This window comes from Saimiri boliviensis, chromosome 9 (assembly GCF_048565385.1).
Source record: "Saimiri boliviensis isolate mSaiBol1 chromosome 9, mSaiBol1.pri, whole genome shotgun sequence".
NCBI lineage: Eukaryota > Metazoa > Chordata > Mammalia > Primates > Cebidae > Saimiri > Saimiri boliviensis.
In genome coordinates, this window is record NC_133457.1 from 23776182 (window position 1) to 23793689 (window position 17508).

Genomic DNA, 17508 nt, shown 5'->3' on the forward strand with positions numbered 1-17508 from the left:
ATCTGCTCTGCAGACCCAGGCTTGGGCTGCTCTTGCTTGCCTGAGCTCTCTCACCTCAGAGATAGAGACAGAGACACAGAGAGATAGACAGAAATGGAGAGACCTCCTTTGGCAGTGCCAGTCAGTATTTAAATGAAATAACATAGCCTAATAATGCCACAGGGATTCCAGACCACCAGATTTTTAGTGCAGTGTTGAATTACTTTAAGCGTAAGATACCACATTTTACCTTGAAAGTGCCACATAAATAGAAAACATGGTTATTAGATGACTTAACCACATAAGTAGTATTTTCACAAATACTATCTCATTTCGTTCTCACAAAATCTTATGAGGGAGGCATAACAGATATCAATCCTATTTTAAGGATATGAGGAAACTAAGCAGTTACCAAACCTGGTTCTCTGATTTCCAAGAAAAAAAAAATGTAAATATTATGATACAATGAATTTAGCTATAATGTGGCACATATAGATTTTACCATTAAATTTCTTTATTTCTAGAAACTAATTGGGTCTAAGGGATACGGTGTTTCTTGGGCCAAAAACCTAAAACATATCTTCCTTTTCCCCTTGTATCCTACATCCACCAGCAAATCCTGTCAGTTTGCCCTTCAAAATACTTCTCCCTTCTGACCACTTCTCAATACCACTACCACGAGGCCACCACCAATTCTCGCCTGGATGACTGCATTCTCCACACAGAATTCTGCCAAAAAGGTCTTCTAAAAGTGAACACCTGGTCACATCACTCCTCTGCTTTAAACCCCTCCATTCACTTCTTTCCCTAGCTGATGCCCACTTTCTGCTTCTCCCAACCCTCTCCCCATCCAGCCACACCTGCCTCAATGCCCTTCTGTTACTCCTAGCTCGTTAGCACCCCAAAGCAATGAGCTTAAATTTGCTGTCCTCCAACTTAGAATGCACTCTCCTCATCTCTTCAAATCTTGTAGGTTTCCAACCAAAAGTGTAGAGGGGTGTTTTCCGAATCCTTAAATAAATGAGCCTCACACTCCCTGCCATTCCCTACCTCTAATTTACTCGTACTTTCTTATTGTTTCTTTCCCACCCTAGAAGGTATGCTTCAAAGAACAGGGACTTTGTGTCTTGTTCACTGTTGTATCCTAGAATTATGCTTAAGACATAAGAGGTATTTAAAAGATATTTGTAGAACAAATGAAGGAATATGCTGAACCCTAAAGTGAGGCCTTATTAACGCCTATAGCTGCCTGTTGGTGAAAGAATATGGATCCAATTTGGTGGAAAGTAAAAAGCATGGTAGATTGGGACCTGGACCAGTTCCATTCTAATCTCAGGATACCATAGGTAAGTCCTTCTTCTCGGGAACAGTGTGCTATACTAAAACGAGTACAGGCTTTGGGATCATAACTGGGTAGGAATTCTGGTTGTCACCTGCTTTGGCTATTAGGCAGATTACTTCTCTGAGTCAGTTTTCTCAACTAGAACAGTGACTTGAACAAGTAAGAAACTTTTATTGTGTTAAGCCATAGGGATCTGGGGATTGTTATAACTCCTGCTGTTAAATAATCCTAATGAACTAGAATCATGGTCCCTGCTCCTCCTTTGTGTACCTAGACCCTCCTTTTTCCAGTTTTCTCTTCCTTGCAATTCTCCTGTCTCCCTCCACCCATTCTAGCTAGCATCCTCATTTAACTCATCCCAGAACAGGCAGGGAAGAGGGAATTTAATTTTTCCTCAACTTTTTATTTTGAAAAATGCCAAACCTTCAAAAAGTTGAAAGAGAGGGTAAAATTAACACAAGTGTATTTTTCACTGAAATTCACAAATCATACAATTTTGCCGTATTTAGGCTTCTTTTCTCTTCCTGTTTTTCCCTGTCTCTCTCTCTCTTCCCCCACCTCCCTCTACACACACACACACACACACACACACACACACACACACACACAGAGTTGCAATCATCCTGACACTTGACACGTAAATACTTTATCTTGTATCTCCTTAGAATCACCCTTCTCCTAGGGAACAGCACTCACTGGGGTAGGTGGTGGGATGGAGGGGAGGGAGAGTGAGGGGTGGGGAGGATGGGGAGGGATAACACCAGGAGAAATGCCTGATGTAGGCAAGGGGTGGGCGATGGAGATAGCAAACAACCATGGCATGTATGTACCTACACAACAATCCTGCAGGATGCAGGATGTGCACATGTACCCCAGAGCCCAAAGTACAAAAAAAGAAAAAAGAATGACTCTTCTCCTACATAACCACAGTACCATTAACTTGCACATAAAATTTCAAGCATTAATTAAATATTATCTAACAGTCTATCATCAAATTCCCCCAGGATACCAATATCATCTATAGAATTTGTTTAATCCAGAATCTATTACATTTGGCTATGTCACTTTTAATTTCCCCCACCTTTCCTAGTTTTTCCATGTCCTAGAAATTTTTAAGGAGTCCAAGTCAGACAATTTATGCCTCACAGCCTGGATTTGTCCATTTCTTCATGATTAGATTCAGGTTAAACATTTTTGGCAAGAATATTTCACAGATGCCATTGTACTTCCCACTGTATCCATTAGGAAACACATACTGCCAGTTTGTCCTATTATTGGTGACACTAAATTTATCACTAGCTTTTCCCAGGATAAAAATATAAATGTTTTCTTTTGCTGTTAATAAGTGATTTGATATATATTTGACAGGATAAATATGATCTTTTGAGAGCTTGTAAATATCCCATTCCTCAAAAGCCCTTTACTGAATGGTTTTGGCCTCCATTGGTGATCTTTATCTGAAATGGTTATCGCATTGGGAACTACAAAATGGTGATTTTTTTCCTAAATCTATTAATTCCTTGTACATTTGCTAGCTGGCGTTCCTCTATAAACAGGAGCTTTATCACCCCTCTCCATCATTTATCTCTCTCTCTTTCTCATCACTATGGACTCTATTTCAAAGTTTTATAATTCAGTGCTATTCAAAGTCAGGTCCATGGATCAGCATCACCAGCATTGCCTGCGAGCTGCTTAGATATGTAAATTCCTGCTCCTTCCCTCCCCACCATCCCAGACTAATTAATCAGAATCTTGGAACTTTGGGAGACTGAGGCAGGTGGATCACCTGAGGTCGGAAGTTCGAGACCAACCTGACTAACACAGAGATACCCTGTCCCCACCAGAAATACAAAAAATTAGCCTGGCATGGTGGCTCATACCTGTAACCCCAGCTTGAATCTGGGAGACAGAGGTTGCAGAGAGCCACGATCATGCCATTGCATTCCAGCCTGGGCAACAAGAGCAAAACTCCATATGAAAAAAAAAAAAAAAAAAGTCCAGGTACAATGGCTCACACCTGTAATCCCAGCACTTTGGGACAATCAGGAGGGCAAATCACCTGAAATAAGGAGTTTGGGACCAGCCTGGTCAACATGGTGAAACCCTGTCTCTACCAAAAATACAAAAATTAGCCAGCTGTGGTGGTACATGCCTGTAATCTCAGCTACTCAGGAGGCTGAGGCAGGAGAATTGCTTGAACCTCGGAGGTGGAGGCTAGATTTAACTGAGATCACACCAGTGCACACACTGAGACTCTATCTCAAAAAAAAAAAAAAAAAAAAAAAAAGAAAGAAAGAAAGAAAAGGAAAGAAAGAAAAACAAAAACAAAACAGGCTACAGACTGGTACTGATCCGTGGCCAGCAGGGTTGGGGACTCCAGCTGTAGACAATATATAATGATCAAATCAGGGTAACTGAGACAGTCATCACCTCAAATATTTTTCTGGTGTTTTGGGAACATGAAAATCCTTCTATCTTGAAATGTTCAAATAAATTCTCATTCACTGTATTTCCATTGTGCACTATCGATTACTGTAACTTAATCCTTCTATCTAGGCCCTCTTGTCTTTCATTCATTCTTTTTGTAAATTATTTTTATTTCTGAGATAGTCTCTTTCTGCCAGGCTGCAGTGCAGTGACACGATCTCGACTCACTGCAACCTCCACCTCCCGGGTGCAGGCAATTGTCCTGCCTCAGCCTCCCGAGTAGCTGGGATTACAGGCATGCATCACCATTCCTAGCCTACTTTTTTATTTTTATTAGAGATGGGGTTTCACCATGTTGTCCAGGCAGGTCTCGAACTCTTGACCTCAAGCAATCCGCCCACCTCGGCCTCCCAAAGTGCTGAGATGAGCCACAGCACCCGGCCATTTATTTTAACATTCATTTATTCTATAAATAACTACTGCATGGTTGTCATATACCCGGCAGGGTTTGACGCTCTGGGGAAAACAGCAATGAGCAAAACAAAGTTCCTGATCTCTTACTGCAGGCATCCCCAAACTACGGCCCGGTCCGCATGTGGCCCCCGAGGCCAATTATTCGGCCCCCCGCTGCACTTCAGGAAGGGGCACTTCTTTCATTGGTGGTCAGTGAGAGGAGCACAGTATGTGGCAGCCCTCCAACGGTCTGAGGGACAGTGAACTGGCCCCCTGTGCAAGAAGTTTGGGGATGCCTGTCTTAGCAGATCCATCATTCTAATGAGGGGGAAAGAGACAGGCGATCCATAAACAAACCATTAGCACCGACAGCACATCACGTGGAGAGTGCTATGAAGAATAAATACTAAAGCAGGTGCGGCCAGGTGCGGTGGCTCACACCTGTAATCCCAGCAATTTGGGAGGCTGAGGTGGATGGATCCCTTGAGGTTAGGAGTTCAAGACTGGCCAACATGGTGAAATGCCATCTCTACTAAAAGTACAAAAAAAAAAAAAAAAATGACCCAGGCGTGGTGGTACCCGCCTGTAATCCTAGCTACTCAGGAGGCTAAGGTGGGAGGATTGCTTGAACTTGGGAGGTGGAGGTTGCAGTGAGCTGACATTGCATCACTGCACTCCAGCCTGGGGAACAGAGCAAGACTCTGTCTTCCAAAATAAAAAAGTAAAGAGAAATCAGGTGCAGGTGTAGAGTGCACTAGCACGAGCAGGGGTACTGTGACGGTGGAGAAGGTGGTCAGGAAAGGCCTCTCTGTGAAGGTGATAGACATGAGGGCTGAGCCTGGGAACTCCTGAGGAGAGCAGCATGGGAGGGCTCTATGTGTTGGTTCCATTTATGGTCCTTTTGTTTAGTTTTGTTTTGTTTTTGAGACAAAGTCTTGCTGTGTCACCCATGCTGGGGTGAAGTGGCACAATCTCGGCTCACTGCAATCTCCACTACCCGGGTTCAAGCCACCTCAGCCTCCCAAAGAGCTGGGATGGCAGGCATGAGTCACTGCACCTGGCCTATGCATCAACATGTTCAAATTCTTCTGAAAGCTGTGCTTCAGGAAGAGTGTTCTGACAGCCATCGGAAATAAATGACAGAATGGCAGGACAAGGATCACGTCAGTGACAGGGTGGCTGTGGAAAACTGCTAGCCAGCAGCAGGAAAGCCACTCAGACCCTGGATTCTACCTCTGCAGCCCACCTGCACCTGAACCCTCCTCCCCACATTGGTAAAAGCCTGGAACTCTCAGAACAGCAGACCTCACCAGCCATGGAACTTGATAGTCCTCAAGTTCCTGAGGATGGAGCTGGTGAGCCGGGCCCTCAAGTCCTTCTGCCTCATTTGCTCTCCTGGGATTGGAGGGAAGAGAGAGATGAAGACACGGCTGGTCCAGAATTCTCCCCTGCATTCTGACAGTCACCCTGCAGCAAATCCCACTGATCTCACCAAGTGTGTCCCAAAGCTGCCTGCCTCTCCACATCTCTGACTCTCAGTCCTGATCCATCCACCATCATCCTGTGTCTGGACTCCTGCAGGAGCTGACCCAGGAGCATTTCCCCGGGGAGGCAGCTTCTGATGCCCAGAGAATAGAGGCTGCCCCTGAGCCTACCTGTGGATGGCACTATCAGAAAAGCTACCTGGAGGTGAGTAATGCCTGAGCTACATCTTTTTTTCTTCCTTTCACATTTTTGGTGGGGTTTGGGGGGGGGGGGTCTCACTATGTTGCCCCGGCTGGCCTCAAGCTCTTGAGCTCAAGTGATCCTCTGCCCTAGGTCTCCTAAAGTGCTGGGATTACAGCCTGAGCTACACATTAAATAACCAGGAGATGGGTGCCGGGCAGGCAGAGGATGGGGCTGGGAAGAGGGAGGGGAGGCTTTGAGACAGGGAACAGCATGACTCGGAGGACACAGTGCGGCCAGAGGAGTGCGTGGGCAGGGTCACTTGGCACTTTAGGGTCAGGAAGGAATTTGGGGTCTCCTGTGCTTCACTGGGTGAGGGGGGCATCATCAGAAGGCAGCTGCCTGGAGAAGGTTTTTTTATTTTTTGAGATGGAGTCTTGCTCTTACCAGGCTGGAGTGTAGTGATGCAATCTCAGCTCACTGCAACCTCCGCCTCCTGTGTTCAAGCGGTTCTCCTGCCTGAGATTCTGGAGTAGCTGGGATTATAGGTGTCTGCCACCATGCTTAGCTAATCTTTGTAGTTTTTAATAGAAATAGCATTTTGCCATGTTGGCCAGGCTGCTTTTGAACTCCTGACCTCAGGTGATCCACCTGCCTCCACCTCCCAAAGTGCTGGGATTACAGGTGTGAGCCACCATGCCTGAAGGAGGCCACGCAGGAGGCTGGAGAAACAGTCCAAGTGACAGATGGACATTGGGACAGCTGGGCCTAGAGAGGAAATAAACTCCTTCCCTTCATGCCCCTTGCCTCCCTCCCTCTCTCCCGCCTTTCTTTCCTTTCTTCCCTACTCCTTTCTTCTGTTCTCCCGCCCTTTCTTTCTTCCCTTTTTTCCTTTCCTCCCTCCCCCTCTCTTCCTTCCCTCCCTCCTTCCTTCTCTTCCTCCTTCAACTCTTTCCTTCCCTCCATCTGTCCTCCCCTTTCCTATGTGTCCTTGCCTCCCTCCTCTTCACTCCTCCCCTCCCCTCCTTTCTCCCCTCCCTCCGTTCTTCCCTTCGTCTCTCCCTCCCTTCTCCTATCTTCTGTAGGTCTCAAACACTGATCCAGCACCTTCTGCATGCGGAGCACTAACTAGATACTGAGTCTGCCACAGGGAGTGGCCCGTGCTGCTGTGGAGCTTCCAGTCTAAGGAGAGCGAGGCCATTGGCTCCTGCCAGGAGCTTCCTGCAGGGCCCTTTAGGAAGTGGGAAGTGTTGGGGAAAAGCAAAAACAAACCCAGGACAGGCCAAGGAAGGGAGCTGCTGGGAGGAGAGGGATGGGCAGGCCATGTCCTTGCTGGATGGTGGTGAGGGAGGCGGCCCTGACTGCAGGGGGTGCTGGAGGGGACAAGGGTCTTTTGGAAGGAGGGTGGTCCAGGTGGAGGGAACAGCTAAAGCAGATGCCTGGAGAGATGTGTGAACATCAGGCAGGTGTGAGGATGGGGAAGGGTGGTAGGTGGAAAACGGAGGGAGACTGGTGGAAGGTGAGGCTGGAGGCAACGAGGCAGCCCAGGGCGAGCCTGGTGGGCCACTGTGGGGCCTTTGGCTCAGATCGAGAAAAATGGGGCCGCTGTGGGTCTGAGCAGAGAAGGGTGCAGTGGATTCAGCTCACACAGGTCTCCTGTGGCTGGAAGTGCAGAGAGGCTGGGACAGAAGTAAGGAGTGAGCCAGGGCCTTGCTGCTGGATGCATTTTCAAGGTGATGCCAAACAAATCTGCTGACTAATGGTGTGCAGGAGAAAAAGGCATTGAACTGACCCAGGGCCTGGGGCCTGAACACTAGAGGGAGGAGTCCCCATCCATTGCGATGGGGAAGGAGCGGGGCAGATCTGCACAATGGGCAACTCACAGAGACAAGAACAAAGCCAGACCCACCGGCTCCCACTCAGCTCTCCCCTGCCCATCGCCCATGCCAGGGCCTGTGTCTCCCTCCCTACTGCCTGCCTGGTCCATCCCTTTCCCCAAAGCCAAACCTAACAGTGATTCCTCTTCTTGGTGATGAAGAAATTCAGAAGGAGGAGGCTCAGGAAGACAGCGATGGCAGTGAGGGAGGAGGGAACAGAGAGCACAGAATGTCAGGAGATCCCAAGGAGCCCAGCTGCCAGAGGTATGTGAACCACAGCAACTCCATCTTGAATAGGAGCTGGGTAAAAGGAGGCTGAGACCTACTGGGCTGCATTCCCAGGCGGTGAAGGCATTCTAAGTCACAGGATGACATAGGAGGTCAGCACAGGATACGGGTCACAGAGACCTTGCCGATAAAACAGGCTGCAGTAAAGAAGCCAATCCAAAACCCATCAAAACCAAGATGGCCAGGAGAGTGACCTCTGGTCGTCCTCACTGCCACATTGCCACCAGTGCCATGACAGTTTACAAATGCCATGGCAACATCAGAAAGTTGCCCTGTATAATCTAAAAAAGGGGAGTCATGAATAATCTACCCCCCCATTCAGCATGTCATGAAGAAATAACCCTAAAGATGGTCACCAGCGCCCTCTGGGCTGCTCTATGGAGTAACCATTCTATCTTTACTTTCCTAAAAAACTTGCTTGTTTAGGAAAGCATAAACTTGCTCTGTGGCTCACACCTGGAACCCCAGCACTTTGGGGAGGCTGAGGGAGGTGGATCACCTGAGGTCAAGAGGTCAAGAGTTTGAGATCAGCCTGGCCAACATGGTGAAACCCTATCTCTACTAAAAATATAAAAATTAGCCAGGTGTTGTGGCAAGCACCTGTGATCCCAGCTACTTAGGAAGCTGAAGCAGAAAAATCACTTGAACCCCAGAGGTGTGGGTTGTAGTGAGCCAAGATCACACCACTGCCCTCTATCTAGCCTGGGCAACAGAGAGTGAGACTCCACCTCAAAAAACAAAACAAAACAAAACAAAAAAAACACCAACCAAACAAAAAAAATGTGCTTTCACTTTATGTACTCACCCCAAGTTGTTTCTTGCATGAGATTCAAGAACCCTCCCTTGGGGTCTGGATCGGGTCCCCTTTCCTGTAACACAGCTGCAGATCCTGAAGGGGGTCAGACTTGGGTCCTAAGATGCAGTCGGGGAATGTCATAAGGGCAGCCACCAGGTCTCAGGGATCTGGGCTCATGGGGGTCTGCTGGGTCAGGAGGCGCCTGCTGAATACGGGGTTCTTCAATGTCAGGGAGGGGAATGGCCCACTTACACGATGGGGAGAGGGTTATATTCAAGAGAGAACATGCACACACATGGAGGACTATGAGATGTTCCTGGCCACAACAGTGAAATTGAGACCTCTGGAATCAGGACTGGGTTCAAATCCTGACTCTCACGCTTGTGAGTGTGGCCTTGGGGCAAGCCACCTCCCTAATGTGCAATTCTCTTGTCTGCACAATGGGAACAGAGTTGTCTTTATTTTGCATGTTTGCTTATTACATTTAATTATTTTCCTAATCTTCATTTTATCCTCATGAGGGTTGTCAGACTTAGCAAAGCATCATACAGATGCACAGTTACCTTCGAAGACAAAGAGTGAATAAGGTTTTAGTTTAAGTCTCGTGCATTATTTGAGACATACACTAAGAGTCCAAAACTCACACTTCACTGGATGTCCTGTGTTTTCTCTGGCAACCCTGCTCCCCACTGATGTGGTACTTTTGGGATAGTTATCTCCCCCTCTCAGCTTTGGTTTCTATATCTGGAAAACGTGGAAGTGGGAGGTAGAATAAATGATTTTTAAGTTGCTGTGACTTTCTGAGAGTCCTTTGCAGGTTACTTGAACCCATTCTCTTGCCAAGCCCAAGCCCCACCCCAACTCCAGTCTGCATGCCTCAGTTTCCCCTCTCAGTCCTTAGGAATACTGTTTTTTGAAAAAATGGAGTCTCGCTTTGTTACCCAGGCTGGAAGGCAGTGTCACGATCTTGGCTCACTGCAACCTCTGCTTCCCAACCAATTCTGTCTCAGCCTCCCGAGTAGCTGGGATTATAGGCGTGCATCATTATACCTGGCTAATTTTTGTATTTTTAGTACAAAAAATAGGGTTTCACCATATAGGGTTTCACCATGTTGCCAGGCTGGTCTCGAACTACTGGCCTCAAGTGAACTACCCATCTCAGTCTCCCTAAGTACTGGGATTACAGGTTTGACCCACCCCACCCAGCTCAAAGAAAATAGAACACTTCTAATCTTGAGTCAGTTTGTTTCACTTATGCAGCAATGGCGCCACCTGGTGGCTCCATGGAGAAGTGCCCTGAGTGTAAACCGCCCACAGCAGGGATCGGAAAAACACTCAAAGGAATCTGATAGAAGATTAGCATCTCTCTCTGGGAGAAAAAATGGTTCAATAAACTGTAGCAACCCCAGTATCCACACCTCCTTCACCAGGATCTCATGGTGACGTTAGGAGCTGTCTACCAAGAGGCAGGAAAAATGCACAGGGAAAGTGACACAGTGCATTATCTGCGGGTATCTTGGTCTTCTCTGATTTTTTTTTTTTTTTTGAGGTGGAGTCTTGCAATGGCCCTCAGGCTGGAGTGCAGTGGTGTAATCTCATCTAACTGCAACTTACACCTCCCGGGTTCAAGTGATTCTCCTGCCTCAGCCTCCTTAGTAGCTGGGATTACAGGGGCAGTGCCACACCATGCCTGGCTAATTTTTGTATTTTCAGTAGAGATGAAGTTTTGCCACGTTGTCCAGGCTGGTCTTGAACTCCTGACCTCAAGTGATCCACCTGCCTCAGCCTCCTAAAGTGCTGAAATTACAGGCATGAGCCACTGCACACAGCCTGGTCTCCTCTGATTTTAGCAATGATGGTGTCGACCTGATCAATTGCCCTGAATTTTCCCTGGTTCTTCCTCTCTCAGTCTCTTTCTTCCTAATGATGACATGTATGCACTGCACATCAAGCACTGTCTGAGTGCCTTCTATTGCATTTGCTAAGCACCTATTGTTTGCAAGGCCCTAGAATACAAGGTGAAGGAATTAGAAAAAAGTCCTGGCCCCTAGCCCTGGCAAAAACAATCATATGTATGCGCATTTGATTTTTTTTCAAGTATTCAATTATAATCAAAATGCCACTAGCATTTTTACAAGGCCAGGCACAGTGGCTCACACCTGTAATCTCAGCACTTTGAGAGGCCAAGATGGGTGTATCATTTGAGGTCAGGAGTTGGAGGCCAGCCTGGCCAACATGGTGAAACCCAGTGTCTACTAAAAATACAAAAATGAGGGTCGGGCACGGTGGCTCAAGCCTGTAATCCCAGCACTCTGGGAGGCTGAGGCGGGTGGATCACGAGGTCAAGAGATTGAGACCATCCTGGTCAACATGGTGAAACCCCGTCTCTACTAAAAATACAAAAAATAGCTGGGCATGGTGGCGCATGCCTGTAGTCCCAGCTACTCAGGAAGCTGAGGCTGGAGAATTGCTTGAACCCAGGAGGCGGAGGTTGCGGTAAGCCAAGATCATGCCATTGCACTCCAGCCTGGGTAACAAAAGCGAAACTCTGTCTAAAAAAAAAAAAATACAAAAATGAGCCAAACCCAGTGGCACACACCTATAATCCCAGCTCCTCAGGGGGCTGAGACTGGAGAACTGTTTGAACCCAGGAGGTGGAGGTTGCAGTGAACTGAGATTGTACCACTGCACTCCAGCCTGGGTGATGTAGCAAGACTCTGTCTCAAGAAAATAAAACATTTTTTACTATTTTTAGAAAGACTGTCTTGCTCTGTCTCAGAGCTGGAATTCAGTGGCGTGATCACAGCTCACTGAAACCTTGAACTCCTGGGCTCAAGGGATCCTCCAGCCTCAGCCTCCCAAGTAGTTAATACTATAGGTGCACACTACCAACATGCCCAGTTAATATAAAAAAATTTGTTTTTGTAAAGATAGGATCTCTCTGGTTGGTATGTTACTCAGACTAGCCTTGATCTCCTGACCTCCAGTGATCCTCCCACCTCAGCCTCCATATGCCATTATACCTTAAAGGTACCTAGCCAGGGCTTAGTACTTAAATGTACTTAGTATTTAAATGTACTTAGCCAGAATCACCTATACCTGTGATCCCAGTACTTTGGGAAGCCTAGGTAGGCTGATCACCTGAGGCCAGGAGCTTGAGAGCACCTGCCCAACGTACTGAAACCACATCTCTACTAAAAATACAAAAAAATTATCTGAGTGTGGTAGTGCCTGTAATCCCAGCTACTAGGGAGGCTGAGGCACAAGAATTGCTTGAACGTGGGAGGTGGAGGTTGCAGTGAGCTGAGATCACACCATTGCATCAGCCTGGCCAACAGAGGGAGACTCTGTCTCAAACAAACAAACATCTAGCCAGGGCTCTGGAAACCATAGCATACAGTATCTACACAGGAGACATAGAGATCCCACCATCTGTTTTTATACAGCTCATGAGCTGCCCAAGAATGTTTATTGGTTTTATATTTTTAAATACTTGAAAAAAATCAGACTGGGCACAGTGGCTCACACCTGCAATCCCAGCACTTTGGGAGGCTGAAGTGGGAGGATCACCTGAGATCAGGAGTTGGAGACCAGCCTGGCTAACATGGTGAAACCCCATCTCTACTAAAATACAAAAATTAGCCAGGCCTGGTGGCACACCTGTAATCCCAGGCTATAGTGCAGTGGTTCAATCTTGGCTCACTGCAATCTCTGCCTCCTGGGTTCAAGTAGTTCTCCTGCCTCAGCCTCCCAAGTAGCTAGGACTACAGGTGTGTACCACCATGCCCACCTTTTTTTTTTTTTTTTTTTTTTTTTGTATTTTTAGTAGAGATGGAGTTTCACCATGCTGGCGAGGATGGTCTCGATCTCCTGACCTCATGATCCGCCCACCTCAGCCTTCCAAAGTGATGGGATTACAGGCATAAGCCCCAGCATTTTTTATTTTTATTTTTTATTTTTTTTATTTTTTTTTTTTGAGAGAGAGGGTCTCACTCTGTGGAGGCGCAGGCTGTGCTGAGTTCTGACTGTACTACTGCACCCAGGCTGGAGTGCAGAGGTGACATCATGGCTCACTGCAGCCTCCACCTTCCCTGGATTCAAACAATCCTCCCCCCTCAGCCTCACGAGTAGCTGGCTACAAGAACATGCCACCATGCCTGGCTAATTTTTTTGTGTTTTTTGTAGAGACTGGGTCCCTCTATGTTATGCACGCTGGTCTCAAACACCTGGCTTCAAGCAGTCCCCCTGCTTTAGCCTCCCAAAGTCCGGAAGTCCGGATATTACAGCTGTGAGCCACTGTACTCAGTCTGTTTTATCCTTACAAACGGATTTTTTTTTTTTCTTTTTTGAAGACAAGGTCTCAGTCTGTCATCCAGGCTCAATGCATCCAGGTGCAATTGTGGCTCACTGCAGCCTCCACCTCTCAGGCTCAAGCACTCCTCCTGCTTCAGCCTCCCAGTAGCTGGGACCACAGGTGCACCACCATGCAAAACTAACTTATTTTTTGTAGAGATGGGCTTTCACCCTCCTGCCTGGGCTGATCTCAAACAGCTGGGCTCAAATGATCCTCCAGCCTCAGCCTCCCAAAGTGCTGGGATTATAGATGAGAGCTGCCAAACCCAACCTGTTTTATTGCTTGTAGTAGTTACCTGTATTAGAAGACATTCCATTGTGTTCAAGCCCCTGGCTGACCAAAAACTCCACGGCCATCACTCTGAGCCTGCTTATAGAGAAGACTAGTAGGGGTTGCGTTGCCTTTTCTTTTTTCTTTTGAGATGGAGTCTTGCTCTGTCCCCCAGGCTTAAGTGCAGTGGCGTGATCTAAGCTCACTGCTACCTCCACCTTCGGGGTTCAAGTGATTCTCCTGCCTCGGTCTCCCATGTAGCTGGGATTACAGGCACATGCAACCATGCCCGGTTCATTTTTGTATTTTTAGTAGAGCCAAGGTTTTGCCATGTTAGCCAGGCTGATCTCGAACTCCTGACCTCAAGTGATCTGCCCACCTCAGCCTCCCAAAGTGCTGGGATTACAGGCATGCACCCCCATGCCTGGCAGAAGGATCAGATTTTCTCATTTTATTTTTATTTTTTAGATGGAGTCTCACTCTGTCACCCAGGCTGGAGTACAATGGTGTGGTCTTGGCTCACTGCAACCTCCACCTCCCAGGATTCTCCAGCCTCAGCCTCTTGAGTAGCTGGGACTACAGGCATGTGCCACCACACCTGGATAATTTCTGTATTTTTAGTAGAGATGGGGTTTCACTATGTTGGCCGTGATGGCCTCGAACTCCTGACCTCTGGTGATCTTCCCACCTCGGCCTCCTAAAGTGCTGGGATTACAGGCGTAAGCCACCGTGCTTAGCCATGGGTTTTCTTGAACCAAAGCATATTCCTTGTCATGTTTAACAAAATTGTGCCCCAGCCCTGTACTTTCCTTGATTCATCCTCCTTTGAATAGTGAACCTCTCAAAAGCTGTAAAGAACATGGAAGAGCCACTGGCCAGGTGGGCTGGGTGGTGGCAGGTGGGGGGACTGGCGTCCCAGCAGTTGGCATCCCCTTTCCCAGGATGTACACGGGGCCTCATGTACCTGTCCTGTTATCTCCTAGGTCAGCTCATTGACACCGTCTGGGTGAAAAAAGGAGACCAGACCTTGTTTTTTTCCATGTTCAAAGCCAGTATCACCATCCACAACATTGCTGTCAGTGCGTGCCTGACCCACCAGTAGCCTGGAAATATTTAGACCTGGTTTATTAACCATACACCTGCCAGACTCAACCCAGCCAAAACACGAAATCGACCGAACACAGTGACCCACACCTGTAATCCCATCACTTTGGGAGGCCGAGGCGGGTGGATCTCCCGAGGTCAGGAGTTTGAGACCAGCCTGGCCAACATGGTGAAACCCCATCTCTACTAAAAATATAAAAATGAGCCAGGTGTGGTGGTGCACACCTGTAATCCCAGCTACTTGGGAGGCTGAGGTAGGAGAATCACTTGAACACAGGAGGTGGAGGTTGCAGTGAGCTGAGATTGAACCACTGCACTCCAGCCTGGGAAGAGCATGAGACTCCATCTCAAAAAACAACAGTAACGAGGCTGGGCGTGGTGGCTCACGCCTGTAATCCCAGCACTTTGGGAGGCCAAGGCGGGTGGATCACGAGGTCAAGAGATCGAGACCATCCTGGTCAACTTGGTGAAACCCCACCTCTACGAAAAAATACAAAAAACTAGCTGGGCATGGTGGCACATGCCTGTAATCCCAGCTACTCAGGAGGCTGAGGCAGGAGAATTGCCTGAACCCAGGAGGCGGAGGTTGCAGTGAGCCGAGATCGCGCCATTGCACTCCAGCCTGGGTAACAAGAGCGAAACTCCATCTCAAAAACAACAACAACAACAACAGTAACAACAACAAAAACACTAACTCAAACTCTAGCCCTTTTTTTGTTTTGTTTTTTTTTAAGAGATAGATAGGGACTTCCTGTGTTATTCAGGCTACAGTGCAGTGGTATAATCATAGCTCACTGCAGCCTCTTACTCCCAGGCTCAAGTAGTCCTCCCACCTCAGCCTACTGAGTAGCTGGGATTACAGGTGAATGCTACCATGCCTAACTAATATTTGTGTGTGTGTGGAGATGGGGTCTCATCATGTTGGCCAGGCTGGCCTCGAACTCTGAGCTTCAAGTGATCCTCCTATCTCAGCCTTCCAAAGTGCTGGGATTACAGGTATGAGCCTCTGCTCCTGGCCAAAACCTGACTACACATTTGTGAATGACAGAGAGCATGAGCTTCTGTGTCCTTTAACAATGAAATGCAAAACACATCGGTATGCTGCATCTAGACCCATCTCACATGCAAGGATACACAAAGACTCAAAATAAAGGGATGGAGAAAGATTTACCAACCAACTTGAGAGCAAAAATAAATTAATTAATAAAAAGCAGGAGTTGCAATTCTCGCCTCTGATAAAATAGACTTTAAAGCAACAAAGATCAAAAGAAGCAAAGAAGGACATTACATAATGGTCAAAGGATCAATGCAACGAGAAGAGCTAACGATCCTAAATATATACGCACCCAATACAGGAACACCCAGATTATGTAAGACTTATAGAGAGACTTAGACTCCCACACAATAATAGGGGGAGACTTCAACATCAATATTAGACAGATCAACGAGACAGAAAATTAACAAGGATATCGAGGACTTGAACTGAGATCCAGAACAAGTAAACTTAATAAACATTTATAGAACTCTCCATTTTAAATACACAAAATATACACTCTTACCAGTACCACATCACACCTACTTACAGGTTTAAATGAAATACTGGTTGGCTGCTTGTTTGTTATTTTCTTTCCTCATTTTTTTCCTGTCTCCATTATTAGCACAATTACTGGCATAAAACAGGTTTTCAATACCCGTTTTTAGACTGCATTCTAGCCTGGGCAATAAAGCAAGACTCCCGTTCTCTCTCCCTCTTCCTCCTTCTTCCTCTTCTTCATTCTTTTATTATTATTATTATTATTCTTTTTTCTTTCTTTCTTTCCTTTCTTTCCTTAAAAACAACAACAACAACAACAAAATGGATTATTCCTTGGATATAACTTTGCTGGGGATGCTGTAACAGAGTGCCACAAACTAAGTGGCTTAGAATAAGACAAATTTGTTGTCTCAGATGCCGTGGCTCATGTCTGTAATCCCTGTATTTTGGGAGCATGAGTGAGAGGATAACTTCAGGTTAGGAATTCAATACCAGCCAGGCCAACAGGATGAAACCCCACCTCTACTAAAAAAAAAATACAGCCGGGAGTGGCGGCTCACACCTGTAATCCTAGCACTTTGGGAGGCTGAGGTAGGCAGATCAAGAGGTCAGGAGTTTGAGAACAGCATAGCCAACATGGTGAAACCCCATCTCTACTAAAAATATAAAAATTAGCTGGCTGTGGTGGCGCACGCCTGTAATCCTAGCTACTCAGGAGGCTGAGGCAGGAGAACTGCTTGAACCCAGAGGTGGAGGTTGCAGTGAGCTGAGATTGCACCACTGCACTCCAGACTGGAGGAAAGAGCAAGAATCCATCTCTGGAAGAAAAAAAAAAAAAAAAAAGCCAGGTATGGTTGCATGTACCTGTGTTCCCAAGCTACTCAGGAGGCTGAGGTGGGAGGATTGCTTGAGTCAGGGAGGATGAGGCTGCAGTGAGCTGAGATCACACCACTGTACTCCAGCCTGGGTGACAGAACAAGACCCTGTCTCAAGGAAAAAATATTTTATTCTTTCTTTTTCTTTCACAGGCAACAAATTTTCCTTTTAGTAAGGACACCAGTTACATAGGATCAGGGCCCCACCTTTATGACCCATTTTTTTTTTTTTTTTTTTTTGAGACAGAGTTTCACTCTTGTTACCCAGGCTGGAGTGCAATGGCGCGATCTCGGCTCACTGCAACCTCCGCCTCCTGGGTTCAGGCAATTCTCCTGCCTCAGCCTCCTGAGTAGCTGGGATTACAGGCACACGCCACCATGCCCAGCTAATGTTTTATATTTTTAGTAGAGACGGGGTTTCACCAAGTTGACCAGGATGGTCTCGATCTCTTGACCTCGTGATCCACCCACCTCGGCCTCCCAAAGTGCTGGGATTACAGGCGTGAGCCACCGCGCCGGGCCCTATGACCCATTTTAACTTGAT

At 47.0% G+C, this 17508-nt stretch overlaps 1 long non-coding RNA gene across 1 annotated transcript in view; it reads right to left on the minus strand.

The window, feature by feature from the left end:
• The window catches only part of LOC141585603 (uncharacterized), a 111562-nt gene that overhangs the window by 88242 nt on the left and 5812 nt on the right, over window positions 1-17508 (minus strand). The gene's annotated exons all lie outside the window — the stretch shown is intronic.